Consider the following 12,931-nt stretch of genomic DNA (forward strand, 5'->3'; position numbering starts at 1 on the left):
TTCCACAGGGGCCGACGGTCCGTTTTATACATGTACAGTGTGAGCACTCAGGTCGTGGCTTTATTGATTGACTCTTACAGTGTGTGTTAGATTTCTCAAACCATACAGTGTATGCCCAGCTTAAAACTGTAGCTTTAACGTCTTGCTTTGTAATAGTGTCATGTTGTGCTTTTTCATCACATTTCACACACATCATGTCTGAGGTCTACATATCTTTCCCAGCCATAATACTGAACTGTGTGTTTAATCAGGTGGTATAATTTATATTGTTGGCATCCATTAACTGGAAAAGATTCACATGGAATTTCATTCAAATTATGTGTTTTATGATTTCACTGAAATGTATATTAATTCGTAACATCAAAAGTTCTGCTGATGTTATTAAGCAACCTGTTTCAGGAATTAACTTTTTCTTGATTTTAATTAATCGGGCTAAATGTAGTTTTTCCTGATGTTGAGTTGCTAATGTTATCTTCAAAATACTACAAATGCCACATTACTTCATCAGCTAACACTGGTACCAGTTATATGTCAAAGTGTTGATTTTAGTCTGCAAAAAATGATGTAACGGTAAAAACAAAATTTGGAACGGTTTGTTTAAACTAGCCTTAAGTGATGCAAGGTGGGGGCAGCCAGCTACTTTAGCATCAATCTTTAAAAGGGACACTTTTTTTTTTTTTAAGGGAAAATTTGTCAAGCATGTTATTCTGATTACAGGGTCCTGATCACAAACTGCAGTCCACACAGATATTGGGCCTCATCCAAGAACCGCTTGTACTTACAGATTCATTTTGAAGTGACATACAATTTAAGAGAATTTGTGGCATTCACCAATTTTATCATAACTACAGTTACAATATACAATTCAGTTAAAAATATACAGTTCAGTAGTAAAAAGGAAAATCCAAATGTCCAAAAAGTGAGTGTGTACCATTAAAAATAACATGGAATACATAAATTGAATGGTATTCCTGTGTTTATCTCTGTTTCATCACAGTAAAATAATTCATACTCTGCTTCAAGTTCAACCAGAAGTTCTTGTTTTTGAGCAGTTTAGCAAAGCTGCACTGGTCCCACATGAAAAGGAAATTAAATTTATCAAGTCTCAGTATTTGTTTCACTGACTCTGTTGGCATTGTTTACTCATCTTTGTGCATGTTGTGGTTTGCAGTGCAATTATCGGTCGCTCGACAAAAGATTTCAAGACCTTCTTGTTCAGCTTTATCAAATTCATGCCACTTGTAAGTGTATTTTTTTTTTGTTCATTTTGTCACACTCTTTAGTGTGATCTCAATTTCTATATATATTTTATTATTCTGTTGTCACACATTTGTAGTTCAGTGTAAGTTTATACATCTGCACATAGTTTTGGGTAGTTGACCTTTTGTTAACAATATACATAGGAAACCTTGATATGAAAAAGATTTGGCTTCTGTGTAATTGCTAATTTCCTGGTGATAGTGGATTATTTTCATTGAATCATTTTATGCACTCCAAAAAGCTACCATTTGGCATGATTATTCTTTTGAGCTAACATGTGCAGTGTATCACTGTAATGCAAATATACTTGCCTCAATGTTAAATGATAAGGCTGTCAATATTCTATATTTTTATTGTCAACAAATCCCATTAAAAGACAAAACAGCAATATGTTAGTCCATCTCTCAATACTTTGACTGAAGTACCTTGTCTGTGGCACATAGACATACATCTCTAAAATTGGCACATAAATATACAGTTTCATTTAAAAAAAATTACTAATAATAAACAGCTGTCCACTGTAGTTTTTAACAAATGTTACTCAAACAGGAAGAACTTGTTGGGATTGAGTCAAAATAAACGTGTGTGTGTGTGTTTTCTTTTTTCGTCTTTGGTTCTTAATAGCTTTTGGACAATAATGGAGCTCTATGGCACAGACGAATAATATACTATATATCAGGCTTTGGATACACACACAATACTTAGTACGATACATCCATTTTTGTTTTGTTGACAATAAGAAAACATAGATTATCTCCAGCCTAATACTTTAAATTGTGAATTAAATTGCTGTTGTAAAATCACATTAAATATTCTGCGTTTGCATGTTTTCCTGTCCTATACCTAACAAAAAGATTTGCATGTATACTATAAGATTTCTAAAACCTGTCATGTGTGCAGCTGTACTGAAGCAATGAGCTCATTGTGAGAGTTGGGTGCATGTATCTCATGTGTGACGGATCATTCTAGATAGCCTTGGTGAACAACTTCCTGAAGTTGGGTCTAAACGAGCTGAAGCTGAGGTTCCGTGAGAGGCTCACAAAGAACTTGTACGACCAGTACCTGCAGTAAGTACTACAGCAGTACTAAAGCTGCTGTTATTTTAAATCTGTTACGTAATTTATCAAACAGGACGACCTAATATTCTCTGGTTAATGCATTATCTTAACATAACATTGACATAATGAGCAGTTTAAAGACATTACCACGGGTTATGGGAAATTGTAATGGCCAATTTTCTCACTAAATTAATAGTAAAAATAATCAACACATTAGTTGATATCCACAAAAATTGTCAGTTCGAGCCCTGTACTTAATTTTACGGTGCTCTTCAGTTGGTGCGAACAGAAAGAAGAGGCACAAACAGGGTGACCTCCAAGAGAAGGCGACAATATACAATGTAAAACACTGTATTACTGTGTCAACTTTTTATCCCAGAACTTTTGATGTTGTTTCACTACAATCATCAAGGTATTTTAGAGAAGACACACAAATGCAGTGTCAGCGTCAAACCAAAAATCTGAAAGTACATCAGTGACACAATTAACCCCAGTTTGGCTGATTTAAGCCTAGGGACCTTGATTTGTTTCATAGACAGATGCAATTTAGCAGTAAATTGCAACATAATGACTTGTTCAATGGTAAAAGAAGGAACCACGTAGTTATTCTAAGCTCCTGGTTTTTCTCGTTGTTCAGTCAAAAGTAGAGGCATGTGTTCTGTGTGTTTCCTGGCTTCTTTGAGTGTTCACCATGTGTTCTGACTCTTCAGAGGTTTCACCTACTACAAAATGGGAAACCTGGACAACCGGATAGCCAATGCAGATCAGCTGTTGACACAGGATGTGGAGAGATTCTGCAACAGTGTGGTGGACCTTTACTCCAACCTCAGCAAGGTACCAAACTTTGTTGGCTCTAAGCTGAGTAATGTTATGCAATCTTCTAGATTGCACAGTGAATGAGAATTTTAGGATTAATAGATTTAAGTGCTGTGCAAGTCTTTGTCATAGAATGAAATGAGCTTCAGTGGCATCACCACTCTGTATGCCAAGCAGATAACTCATTTGTATGACACTCTTCCACAGCCTCATATGCCTCAGCAGTGTGCACTGCAGGCACGCTGAGTGCCTATAGAGGTGCAGTTTGAGAACATCTGAAACCAGATTTCCCCAAATGATTTTGATTCCCAGAAACAATATCAGTACACCATGATGATATGAGCACCCAAGTTTCCTGTTGCCATGGAAAATAGTGGACATGATGAGTGCAGGGCAAATCGGAAAACTGGAAGGGTAGCCCAGCAGTTTTTGCTGGCCCAGGAAGTGCTTCTCTGATTGAACTGAATTGATAAGAGCAATATATACCAATCAGTGAGAACAGTTTTTCAGGAAAAAATAAAAAAATTATTCAATCTGTCTGTCCTCTAGCCTCTGTTGGATATAGGTCTATACATCTTCAAGCTGACAAGTGCCATCGGTGCTCAGGTAAGCAGGTTATCTTATGCATGTTTTCTTCTGTCTTTGGAAATACAATAAGGACAGTTTGTTGCCACGGTTGTGGCTTATGAAGTTATTGAAGCCGTCTTATAGGTAGTAAAGAGGTCATATTATACCTTTTGGCTTTTCCCCCTCTCCTTTAGTGAGTTATATACCTTTTTTGTGCATGTAATATGTTTGCAAAGTGAAAAAGCCCAAAGAGAGTTTACATCTCCCACAGAAAACCAGCCTTTTCTTGTGGGGGTCACACACTACACGAGCTAATGACGACTCTATCACCTGATGGCTGGTCTCCAAACCACGTTTTGTCAAAAAGCTTGGCGACTGGCAAATCAGGCTTTAAATTGTGTAGTATGTACAAGACTTTAGAATACTCACAGTACATCAAAGGTTAGCTGTCTAAACTCACACGCTTAAAAACATATCTGGGGATGAAAAATGATTCACCTTTAATTCAGGAAACCTTGCACGCTATAGGAAACTCTATTTATGTGCACTCCTAAGTTCACAACATAATCAGTCCTTCTATCGTCACTGATACCCCTGTTTATCTGTCATTAGCAATAATTTTACAAATTGTTTTTCAAGTTCCTTAAAATTTCAAAGATGCTTTACAAACTTTTTTTGAGTTTGCTTGCTCCTGCGATGTTAAGTGCACGCTGCAGATCAGACTGTGCATGCACACAATGGAGGAAAAGAACAAAAATAACAGGAAAAACTAAAATAAGACTTGATTTTTTTTAAAGTCTTCAAAAAGCAAAAAAAATTTATTCTGACTCGTTTTACAATTTTCTGGATCAAATTTAAATAAATAAAGCCAACTTTAATAACTTCATGACTAGCAAACAATGGCAATAACAAGTTTCTAGTGTCCTCTGGAAACGGTGTCCATTGTTTGTGCTACTTGCAGTTTTCTCAATACTGTACATGTGTTGTCAAATTGATAAAGATGTTTTCTTGATTTTTACATGTGTTTCTTAAGGTGTAGAGCCACTGTAGTTTTTACATATACTGCATCACAATTAAATGCAAAACACACAACAGCATGTGTTTTCCTCCCACTGCATAGTAATCAGAAAACTGATTGTTTCAGTCTTGTCCAGCAGAGTTTATTCATAGTTTCCTGCCCTAGTCCGCGACGGTCTGGGGAGACCCATGTGCGGGCATCCACGTGTATGGATATATATTGACAACAATTGATTTGAGAGAGTTTGTATGCCACTCAGTCTGCATTTGAGCATGCATAATGGTAATGAATAAACTAGACGACAGTAAGGGGATCAGTTGGATTGCTTGTTTTGTGTTCTGTATGTATGTATGTATGTATGTATGTATGTACTGTATGTACCCTACCTTTGGTCCTATTTTTTAAAGTGGTCACTTTAAAAAAAAAAAAAAAAAAAAAAAAACTTTCTTGTTTATGTTCTTCACATTTTGCAGCTTGTTTTGGACAAAATGTGTTTTGAAGCATTGCTTGGTGTCCCGACAAAGATTCACCAATGCTATACACCATATTACACGGGGACATATATTTTCCTGGTGGTGAAAGGTGCACTACGTTTTTTTACAGTGCAAACAGCTATTCCTGTTAATGTTTTAAGTTTACCGTTACGCTCTAAAACATCAGAACGAGTTAGGGGAGAATTTGGGACTTGGTTGTGCTCTGAGGTAAACTACATCTTATGTTGTAAGTAAGAACATCCACTGTATATTTTGTCTTTTGTCATTTATTGTAACTTGTAAACCAACTGGGCCCTGAGTTTGAAGAAACGGTAGAGAGATGTATGCCACCATGGTCTCTACCACAGTGCTAAACGGGAAGTGACTTCATTGTGGCCACCTTCCCTTTTTAGGGCCCAGCCATCATGATGACCTACCTGCTGATCTCAGGTCTGTTCCTGACAAGACTGAGGAGGCCCATAGGCAAGATGACAGTCACCGAGCAGCGCTACGAGGGAGAGTACCGCTACGTCAACTCTCGCCTCATCACCAATAGGTTAACAAACCAGCAACTGTTCAAGCTCTGTTACTGTACAACTGTTTATACAACACTACATTGTGCTTTTCTGTCTCTTTAGTGAGGAGATTGCCTTCTACAATGGGAACATGAGGGAGAAACAGACCATTCATGCCACATTCAAGAAACTGGTAGGTACAGTTTAGAAGTGTTTCCCACAAGATGAGAATGTGTTATTCCACAAAGGGAATGCATTTATCATGTTCAGTAGAATGAATAGAATTCCTGCGTCACCTTTGACACAGTGATGTCATGGTGTACAGGAGTACACCATGACATCACTGCTGCAAGGTGAGACATGAAGCACTGGTGGTCAACTAAAACAAGATTTTCACATGGTGTTGAGTTACTCTTTAAATTGTACTGTACAGCGGTGCTGTGTTACACAGGAAAAATCTTTTGCCCCTTTGTACTATTTACTGAAAGGCAGTTTGACACATGCAACATCTACATTCAATGCTTCGAACAGTTGAAAACGTGTGGAAATAAAAATAAAGAACAGTAGCTCTGCCTACATGAGCTATAAGAGGAAGGAGACAGCAGCGTGTTGTACAGACAAACGTCAGGTTAATCTGACCTTTTCTTCTGAAAGGAACATTACTGTTTGCTTTCTCAGCTTCAGAATGTGAACATATTTATTTTGTCTTCCAGGTGGACCACTTGCACAACTTCATCTTCTTTCGCTTCTCGATGGGATTTGTGGACAGCATAATTGCCAAGTGTAAGGAAGTATATTTCTTTCTTTAATGGTCACTATTTAGATCATATCATGATATTTATTAATTGGCCCTGCTGTACCAAATGTAAGCGAGAAGAAAAAAATGTTCCCTTTACAATAATGCACAATTATTTTATATCAGGATAAAATAAACTTTTTTTCAACACACCCTTTCAGCAACTGGTTTTGAGACAGATTTTCCCATGAAATGGGAGTATAAAGCTATTTCTTAATCAAAATAGCAATAGCTAATGAAAGTTGTGAGAGTCAATAACATTGTCTCTTGTTATGATACGGGGAATTTTGTAAAATTGGCCATATTAATAAAATTGGGCCCAATTAAATGGTAAATACAGTGCTTCTATTCAAAGTGTTTTACAAGGTTTTTGCCGCTCATTCACCCGTTCACACACATTCTCACACACTGATGGCAGCGAGCTACCACACAGGCTTACCAATGGAAGCAATTTTGGGGTTCAGTGTCTTGCCTCAGAATAGTTTGACATGTGGACATGAGTAAGTGGACGACCCACTCCACCTGCTGAGTTATGTGTTCTTTGTTCCTTATGTGACCACATGCTGTTTCTCTGCAGACGTGGCCACTGTGGTGGGCTACCTGGTCGTGAGCCGGCCATTCCTAAACCTGTCGCACCCCCGGCACATGCACAGCTCACACTCTGAGCTGCTTGAGGTCAGAGAAAGCTCGCACACACACCTGCTTTGTAAAACGGTTATTGGTTGCAAATTAAAAATCAAAACTATAAAATAGAAATACATCTTTTGTTGAGAGCATTGATTCTGAGACAGTTTTGACTTTTAAGATTACAGATGTTCATCATACTGGAATAAATGAATGGAAATGTAAAGATGCCATGTTATTGTAGCACAATCTTTTGAAACCACTTATACAACTGCATAAGCACACAGAAATAAGGTGGTTTTGACAATAATCTTATTCCAGTGGCATCTACTCATAGTGAAAAACACCAATGACTCCTTGATAGAAAACACGTATAAAACATTACAGCTTGCTTTGCAGTAATGTTTGGGGGGCTGTGAGGTTTAACGTAATGGAGTTACTACAGTTCTGTGAATGCCTGGATGACTTCCAGTGTCAGTAAACAAATTGTATATGTCTTTTCACCTTCTGCTCAGGTCGTGATCTTATATAAACAAAGCTCCGTGTATGACCTGTAGGCTACCTGCGTCCCAGCTTTTGATACCATGTCTGCATAGCCTAGATTTTTCTCTCCCTAAAAGGTTCAGAGCGGCATGACTGAAAGTCATCCAGGAATTCGCAGAACTATGGTTACCCCTACAACACTTGTTCTGTTTAACAGATGACCGCCTTCCTGACCGCCAGTGGGAGTAAACAAAGTGAATGATTTTGGACCTCTGGTCAGCTGCAGAAGCCAATGGTAGAATAGCTGATACTAGTGTGGCCCCAGAATGAAGGATGACATATGAGGGGGCAGGTTTTACCAGTTAGCTCCCTTGGTTTCTTGGTTCGAGTCCAGCCCCTGGCGTTTCTATACACCATCCTTGTGGAAGAGCCCTTGTATTCTGTAAGATCTCACAAATTGAGGGCTCAAGGTCAGTTAGGAGTTGAAGGAGACTCTGAGACGGATGCTAAACCCTCCTGTCCAGCTAGAGCTGGAGATACCTCCTCACTGGGAGCTGCCAATGATTCCCTTCCAACATACTGAGGAGTGTGGAGAACCATATCGTCAATGGCCACTAGGAGGACCGTGTAATCCAACAGTCTCACCCTGTGAAGCGTGGGTGATTTCAGGGAGATCGGAGGGAATGCATAGGCAAGAGGATGAATCCCAAGCAGCAACGTTTCACAGACGGCCCCAAGCAGAGAGCGAGAGAAAGCTGGTCGAGCGAGCTAGAATATATGAAGCGTTGTGTGAACAAAGCAGTGAATCAAATTTTCACAGCTGTTCAGTTTTTAATGCATCCAAAGTCACGCTTCTTCCTGTCTTTGCCCTGCGTGTTTGTGTAGCTCAGCCACAGCCTCAGTCTAACAGACACACAGAAGTCAGTCAGAGAGCAGAGGAGAGACAGAGAAAACCAGGTCGCTAAGTTTTTAGAGTCTTGGCTGTTTTCTCTCCTATTAGCACTAGCTTCACATTGAAGTGTTCGGGCCTATTTTTTTCTCAATTGTTATAATTTTGGTGCTGGTTATTTTCCTTTGGGGTCACAAAAAATGAGGTGCTATCCAGGAAGATCCCTCATAGCCTACGTGCCATTTGTTCATAATAAGATCTTGATGTGCGCGGTGTGTGTGAGGAGACAAATCCACTTTGTTGACTGTCATTGGCAGTCAGTAAGGAATGAAAAAGAACTGATGTGACCTGTGTGGCCTGTAGGACTACTACCAGAGTGGGAGAATGCTTCTGAGAATGTCCCAGGCCCTGGGCAGGATTGTACTGGCTGGCCGAGAGATGACCCGCCTCTCAGGGTGAGTGTGACAAAGTGTATCCAACAAATAATTCATAAAGTGATTTTAAAAATATAGATATATTAGTTATATTAGTCTTATCTGTTAGATGTTAGTCCTTTTTCTCGTCTCTTGGCTACAAAGTCAGTAATTCACAATGCATGTCGTGAATTAGCATCTTGGCCGTTACATGGAAAATTCACTACATTTTATGTGGATGTCCAGTCAGTGTTGATGGTACATGCAGTCGATTGACGAAATGAACTACTCAGTGCATGCAATATTGAGTTCAGCAAGCAGTTCTTCCTGTATCCAGCACAGTCATTTGACCCAGACACTGATGTAGTTGGAGGCAAGGACAAAGTCTTGGATTTTGTAGCTTCCACCTCTGGGTAGCCAAGGGCTGTGCTCTAGATACCCCTCTCTTTGCTTGTATTCATTCATTCATTCATTCATTCATTCATTCATTCATTTCATTTCATTTCATTTCATTTATTATACAGGAAAAGTTTAATAGCAACAATTTAGTTACAGTAAACGGGCCTGACTCAGTTTAAAAACTGGTTTACAGCAGGTTCCTGTTCTGCAGCAACATGGAACAATGTACACAATTTCAACACATTTATACAGGACATTATTATTGACTTGACAGATACAAACAAGAGAAACATTAAATACGGGGAAACAAGACTAAAAACAATAAATGAACAATCAGTGTGTACAAGTATGACCGTTGATGACTGATGACTTTTTGAAATATGTGAAGGATGATAATGTTCGAATGTGATGGGGAATGTCATTCCAAATTTTAGTGTGAATATAGAAAAAAGATTTCTGACCGTAGTAGTTTATGTATGATGGAACTGGAATGAGTGCCTATGAGACTGACCTAGTGAAGCGTAGTGGTCTCATATTGTCCATGGGAACATGAGGGAGAAACAGACCATTCATGCCACATTCAAGAAACTGGTAGGTACAGTTTAGAAGTGTTTCCCACAAGATGAGAATGTGTTATTCCACAAAGGGAATGCATTTATCATGTTCAGTAGAATGAATAGAATTCCTGTGTCACCTTTGACACAGTGATGTCATGGTGTACAGGAGTACAGTACAGGAGTATCTTAAGTGCTCGGTAATATAGTCGTGCTATTGGTTCAGTGATGTCCTTAGTGGTAAGAGACCAGATTGGAAGACAGTAGGACATTGTTGAAAACACAATGGCATGTAGATAAGTTTCAGAAACCGAAACCGAAAGATATGACCTAATCTTGTTATACATATAGAGTTTCTGATTCAACTTTTTTGTTAATCTAGAAATGTGTTCCAGATATTTAAGGTGTGAATCAAGTAGCACACCAAGGTAATTGTAGGTCTTTGTGACGACAATTTCTTGGTTTGCAAAAGTAATAAAATTTGTAAAAAGACTTTTTCTGGGTGAATGAAATTACATACATTCAGTTTTCTTTACATTAATGGTCAGATGGTTCCTTTTCAGCCAATCATGTAGCAAGTGAAGATCAAGTGATAGTTTGGAATTTATGACATTAAGATTTAAATCAGAGAGAAAAATCAGGTATCATCAGCATACAGTAAGCATTTTGAGTGTTTACACACTCGAGGGAAATCATTGATATATAAAAGAAAAAGTAGGGGTCCAAGAATGCTGCCTTGTGGAACGCCCATGTCACAAACTAAAGGTATGACATGATTAATTTTGACTGTCTGCAACCTGTTCGTCAAATAAGAAGAGAGCATTTCCATCACAGATGAAGACAGTTCAAATGAGTGAAGTTTATTTAGCAAGATGTGGTGGTTCACTGTATCGAATGCTTTACGGAAATGAATAAAAATAGCTCCAGTGATGTGACATTTGTTAAGAGAGTTACGCAATTGCTCAGTAAAGAGTAGTAATAGACATGGTTGATTGCAAACTAGCTATGTTACTAGCCGTACAGGAGGATATGGCCGACTGGAAACCTCCCGAACCTGAACCGCAGAGAGCATACACCTACTGTTGGACCCTTTGCTCAAATTGTCAACAGAAACTAATGGAATATAGTGCCGTATGGCTGTCAGACATTCTGTGGCTTTCAGATATGTTTCTCCTGTAGATAATTTCCCATGTAATATCATCCCTGCTGACTCAGCACACATGCAGGCATGATTTAGTCTTCCCTCCTCTTTTTTGTCTTTTGTTTGGTGAAGTAACCTCTTTAAATATTCATCTGGCATCTTTTCACCTCAATGATAAATTAATTCATTTTAATTCAGTTATAAACGACCTGGACTTTAAGCACCTGTGTTTCAGCAGGTTTTCTTCTCATGTTCAAAACTTTCTGCACATATCTTTCCCACATATCTGTGTTCTCTGACATACTACGAGGCTAATGTCAGCATTTGATGAGAATTAATATTTTTTTTATAGGGGCAATATGTAGTTTGTTAAATAAATTTAACGAAAAGACACAAGAAAGAGGGATGACCAAATCATGCCTACATGTTTGCTGACTCAGCAGGGGTGATATTACAAGAGTGTTTGATCTACAGTAGAAACAAATCTGGAAGCAACACAGAATGTTTGAGAGCTGCACTACATTATGTTCTGTTAGAATTTAAATTCTCATTTGCCACCTGAATTTACGTAAATAATATTTCAACCATAAATTGGTGCTGGAAATTAGTGTTCAATGTTTAAAATTCATTCAGCATAGAAGATTTCTTAAAAACAGTGTTAAAATCTCGTTTTGATCTCGTGAACACAATCTCATGTCTCGCTAGCTAAGTGTCTTGTCACACCCCTAGTAATCAGTAGTACAGTACATGGAAATATGTATATGAAGTTCTTCTTTCCTTATTCCTATCTTTTTTTGTACATTAGCTCAGTCCATGGAAATATAGGTGCTGGTCATATAATTAGAATATCATCAAAAAGTTGATTTATTTCAGTAATTCCATTCAAAAAGTGAAACTATAATGTATACATTCATTCCACACAGACTGATATATTTCAAGTGTTCATTCCTTTTAATTTTGATGACTATAACTGACAACTAATGAAAACCCCAAAATCAGTATCTCCTGAAAATTAGAATATTGTGAAAAGGTTCAATATTGAAGACACCTGGTGCCACACTCTAATCAGCTAATTAACTCAAAACACCTGCAAAGGCGTTTAAATGGTCTCTCAGTCCAGTACTGTAGGCTACACAATCATGGGGAAGACTGCTGACTTGACAGCTGTCCAAAAGACGACCATTGACACCTTGCACAAGGAGGGCAAGAGACAAAAGGTCATTGCTAAAGAGGCTGGCTGTTCACAGAGCTCTGTGTCCAAGCACATTAATAGAGAGGCGAAGGGAAGGAAAAGATGTGGTAGAAAAAAAGTGTACAAGCAATAGGGATAATCGCACCCTGGAGAGGATTGTGAAACAAAACCCATTCAAGAATGTTGGGGAGATTCACAAAGAGTGGACTGTAGCTGGAGTCAGTGCTTCAAGAACCACCACGCACAGACGTATGCAAGACATGGGATTCAGCTGTCGCATTCCTTGTGTCAAGCCACTCTTGAACAAGACACAGCGTCAGAAGCGTCTCGCCTGGGCTAAAGACAAAAAGGACTGGACTGCTGCTGAGTGGTCCAAAGTTATGTTCTCTGATGAAAGTCAATTTTGCATGTCCTTTGGAAATCAAGGTCCCAGAGTCTGGAGGAAGAGAGGAGAGGCACAGAATCCACGTTGTTTGAAGTCCAGTGTAAAGTTTCCACAGTCAGTGATGGTTTGGGGTTCCATGTCATCTGCTGGTGTTGGTCCACTGTGTTTTCTGAGGTCCAAGGTCAATGCAGCCGTCTACCAGGAAGTTTTAGAGCACTTCATGCTTCCTGCTGCTGACCAACTTTATGGAGATGCAGATTTCATTTTCCAACAGGACTTGGCACCTGCACACAGTGCCAAAGCTACCAGTACCTGGTTTAAGGACCATGGTATCCCTGTTCTTAACTG

The 12,931-nt window shown here is 38.8% G+C and overlaps 1 protein-coding gene and 1 long non-coding RNA gene across 2 annotated transcripts in view; one reads left to right on the top strand and one right to left on the bottom strand.

The window, feature by feature from the left end:
• LOC123985987 (cell migration inducing hyaluronidase 1) overlaps positions 1–12,931 on the bottom strand; it is a 134,934-nt gene that overhangs the window by 36,135 nt on the left and 85,868 nt on the right. The gene's annotated exons all lie outside the window — the stretch shown is intronic.
• LOC123985652 overlaps positions 1–12,931 on the top strand; it is a 13,629-nt gene that overhangs the window by 199 nt on the left and 499 nt on the right. Inside the window, exon 2 of the long non-coding RNA XR_006828723.1 lies at positions 12,758–12,764. This is a non-coding gene — a long non-coding RNA (uncharacterized LOC123985652). The remainder of the gene's footprint in view (positions 1–12,757; positions 12,765–12,931) is intronic.

The sequence above is a fragment of the Micropterus dolomieu genome, linkage group LG17 (genome assembly GCF_021292245.1).
Source record: "Micropterus dolomieu isolate WLL.071019.BEF.003 ecotype Adirondacks linkage group LG17, ASM2129224v1, whole genome shotgun sequence".
In the NCBI taxonomy this organism is placed as follows: domain Eukaryota; kingdom Metazoa; phylum Chordata; class Actinopteri; order Centrarchiformes; family Centrarchidae; genus Micropterus; species Micropterus dolomieu.